The following is a 4,606-nucleotide window of genomic DNA, read 5'->3' on the forward strand; positions in this document are numbered from 1 at the left end:
AACCTACCCAAATAAGAACCTAGCCTACTATAGTTATAAAAAGCAATCTTTGTGTGGTTGTAAGCCTGATAAAAAGGATAATGGATTTGTAAAGCATAGTTATTCCTGGAACCTTTATAGTGCCATAATCAAAAAGACATGCAGTGTTCTCCCCAACCCTGCCTTTTACTGAAGTGCTGTGCACTCCAAGCTGCAAACCACGCAGCATTTCTCAGATCTTCTTGATCCATAGTTAGTCAGTACTCTGCTAAAGCATAACAATTTAGTACCTGTCAGCGTCCTTAGAAGAGCTGAGCCTTCCTAGCTGTTTTCACCCATATAAATTTCAATAAACTCACTGCAGTAGCAAAGGTGCTAACTGGCCCATTTACTGTACAAATCAGTAGTGTACTCCCCTGCTGTCGACTAACTCCCCATGGTCTTATTATGTACAATAGGACCACAATGAAATGTGTTGCATCAGATAATCCTAAAATGCTTGATTCTGTGTAATGAAATAGACCCAGGACCACAAAAATATTGGGCTTGCCATTAGTCTTATATTAATCAATGACAGTCTTAACAAACGTTTTCATGGAATGGCCCAGAATCACCTCCTGTATATTGAGATCAAGTGCTTGTGCCTTACTGTAAGTAATGAAAACAGTAGTGATTAATCCCACTGTCACCTCACTTCCCTTACCCTGTTTATATACGTACATAATATGTAATTTATATGCCTGCCTAAGCAGTGTATATGTGAGTGTGTGGAGAGGTTTATCTCACTCGACTATACATAATATTTATTGATTTCTTCTAATCATCTCTTATTAAAGGCATTTGGTTGTCTCTTGTAGATTGTAGATTGCAGTTCTAGAGCTATCTATTATGTTTATTACTTGTAATCGGAATAAAACCAAAGAAACCTCTTTATCAAGTTGACAAACGCTTTGGTTTTCCCCCATCCTTATATTTTGATTTGCTTTACCTTGTTTCAGTATGGCCAACAGGGAGGAATTCACCTTAATAACATACACATACCAGCTGAAAAGTTATCTTCTGGACCAAAGTTTAAAATTAGATTTTGTTTAAAGCTGTATTTCACTTTACTGTTATTAATAATAAGTACAGTGATACAGGAATGGAAATAAGACTCCCATTGCATATCAGTTTGATCCGCAACCGGTTTTACTATGAGTTTCATAACATCTGAGCTTGTTACCTATACACCGGGGCTGATCTAGCTCGTATTAAAACCTGGAATGAGTGATACTGCTATGCAACAGGAGTCTTATTTCCATCCCCTCAGTCTTGGTTTGATTATACCTTTGAACTTTGTATTAAATAAAATCAAGAAGACACACACATAAACACACCTGTAAAGACTTTGGAAGGGCTTGGTATGAAAATACTTTTCATAATTAATACTTTTTTTTTTTTATTTTTTTTTTTTTATCAGGCGCTTACATGAAACTTTTCTGTTTTGAAGCCAAATAAATACAAATGTAACTGACATCACCGGCTTGGGCGGTGAGTAAGATGTGGCAATGGAATAGCAACACTGTAAAAGCCCATCAACACAGTCAGTGCAATTGTAGGATAATCAAGCACATATTTATTATCAGTTAGTCCCACACTGCAAATCAACCTTAGCAAAGAGACCAAAACGACATGATTTAATGCTGGATTTAATGTAGTGAAATGAATCAAATTACTAGTGCAGGGCCTAGTCATCCACAGGAAAGCCGGCACTTGGGAGGTTAATTATGAGCAGGGCTATTGCTTACGTGACGAGACACAGGACTAGGACCCAGTTAGCTAGAGGGTTAGTTAGTGGGCATCTCACTTACTGGCGATCCTGCTTTCCTGTTGTGAAAAGTTAAGAGACTTTTGTAATGGAAATATTAGCATAATTTGAATTACATTCTGACATGAACCCTTTCACCAGTGGAGTTAATTATAAATATAAAGAACAGCAGAGTTTTAAAGGTAAACCATAGAGAGGTCCTTATTACCAGGAGGCAGCAGCAACTTCTATTGAGTTGTCTTTGAAATATCTGCGCATTCCACAATATTGTTAGTCTGAGTAAGAGGTAAGAAAGTGGAACCTTGGTTAGCATTCCTTTAAGGCCATTGAACTCAGTTTGCTTGAGGCTTGAGCATGAAGACTTGGCTTTAGGCAGAGATGTATCTCTTTCAGAGTTGGTTTGTAATTGCTCCATGTTTTATTCACATCCTTTTTTTTTTTTTTTTAACAACCCAACTTTACACTAAACATAGACAGGGTTAGAATTTGGACTTTTAACTGAAAACCTGTTCTTCGTTGCATTCAATTTCTTTTGACATCTATAGTTATGATCCTGCAGAATGAGATGAGTGTGCCCTTTAAACCTCAGTGTGCTCATTTAGTTCAAACTGCTCATTTAGGGTTATAGGGCAGCAGTGTGGAGTAGTGGTTAGGGCTCTGGACTCTTGACCGGAGGGTTGTGGGTTCAATCCCAGGTGGGGGACACTGCTGCTGTACCCTTTCTGCTGCTGTATCTACTTTACCTAGATTGCTCCAGTGAAAACCCAACTATATAAATGGGTAATTGTATGTAAAAAATAATGTAATTGTATGTAAAAAAAATAATGTGATATCTTGTAACAATTGTAAGTCACCCTGGATAAGGGCATCTGCTAAGAAATAAATAATATGAAGTCTTTAGAACAAATATAATATATTGTGTAATTATACTTTCTTGTCACGTAGTACTAAATTAACAGAAACGTATGCCTTAATTGATTTTTTAAATATATATAATTAAACTTGGTTGACTACATTTTCTGTGTCTTACTTTTCTCATTACCGTATGTCATTATTGAATTCTCTTGTCATTAGAGAAACGGCTTGATTTTAATTTAGTCCCACTGTACCTTTAAATCATGTTGGTCTTGAAATAACAGTGTTTGCTTGTTGAGGTTTAATTAACCCGGTGATAGCTTATAGGAAGCTTATATAACAATATTCAGACATGGCTTTTACGAATATTTCAAGGATAGAAAATAGGCTAGGTTTCTATACTTCTTCTGCCTCTTCCACTAAACCTTTTCATTTCTATCCGTTGTCTTAGACTTTGTATGTGTTACCAGTATTTTGCTCATCTTTTATAATGGATGTTGTGGGTCATGCCAGTTGTGCATAATCATGGGGAATGATAGGTAGACATATGATTTTTGGCATGTGAGTTTCAGAGTACTTTTATTTCTTAATATTTAATTGGTTTTACAGTAATGTAGACAATAGCATTATGTATAATCTTGCTATTCCAGTGGGATTTAGTCAGGTCTATTGTTCCTCTTGATACAGACTGTTCACTGACAGCTTTCTCTGTATTTTTATACTGATTTTGATGAGTCTGGATGCTATAGACTGAAAATGAATGCTATGAATTTGTATACAGCATCCCACTGTTGTTGTATCCACATTTATACACACTCTATTTGATTTTAAATGTACCCACTAGGCTCAAATGAGATGCCTAGGTTTCTTTACAGTGTTTAAGAGAAGCTTGGTTTCATAGCTGGAAGCAGTAAAGCACAATTAAAGAGAATATTCCTTCAGGGTCACCGCTTCTACTGTTGGGTTTCAAAACTAGGAACCTCTACCTGTCCTTATCTATTAACAAAAGGAGACCATTCCAACATGGAATTCTTCTGTGAAACGATGCAGCTAATCTTACCAGTACCTTTATACTCTTCTAATACAAAAGCACAGTGGAAAAATTTTAAATACAGAAAAAAACATGGGGCACATTGGATCCTGTACTTATTGATGTATCTCTAATGTATTATAGCTCAGGTGACTTTCACCAAGTAGCTTATTCCCTAACCAGTCTTCTCCCTACCTCTTTGTAACTGATCTATATTAGTCCTATTGACTAATATATCAATAAGTCACCTGAGCTATAATACATTAGAGATATTGATGTATCCCTAATGTATTATAGCTCAGGTGACTTCCACCAAGTAGCTTATTCCCTAACCAGTCTTCTCCCCACCCCTTTGTAACTGATCTATATTAGTCCTATTGACTAATATATCAATAACTACGACTAGTTTTATTTAACAAAAGCATACCTTTGTAAGTTGTGCCCTCCTATACTGTTTGTCAACTCCAAGAATGTAGGCTTTGGTTCAGGTTTTAATTATTAAGAATCAAATGCAGCGACCTGTATGTCAGGTGTTTTTGCTTATATGCGAAAATCTGGATTTGGTAACAAATTATTTGATTGTGGCATTTATGAGTACTAAGCTACAACCAAAAGTAAAGAATTATTACTTTTTTCATATTGTCATTATCAGACAATTACTTCTTAATTTATCAAGTGATTGACTCGTTGTTTTAGAGATTTACAGAACATGTAAGTCTATAACCAGAGAATTAAACAATGACAGCTGCATGACAGATCTGGATCACCCACAGACTGATCCAGATTAGAGAGCTCTGCCAACACATGTTGTCTCTGTCCATGAACAGGACTGAAATATTAAATATCGTACCAGTACTGAGTTCGTTAGCTAGTGAAGTCTTTGTATGGTAAGCATTTGAACCTGAAAATACTGCATCACCATTAGGAGGCAATAA

The sequence above is a fragment of the Acipenser ruthenus genome, chromosome 22 (assembly GCF_902713425.1).
Source record: "Acipenser ruthenus chromosome 22, fAciRut3.2 maternal haplotype, whole genome shotgun sequence".
Taxonomy (NCBI): Eukaryota; Metazoa; Chordata; class Actinopteri; order Acipenseriformes; family Acipenseridae; genus Acipenser; species Acipenser ruthenus.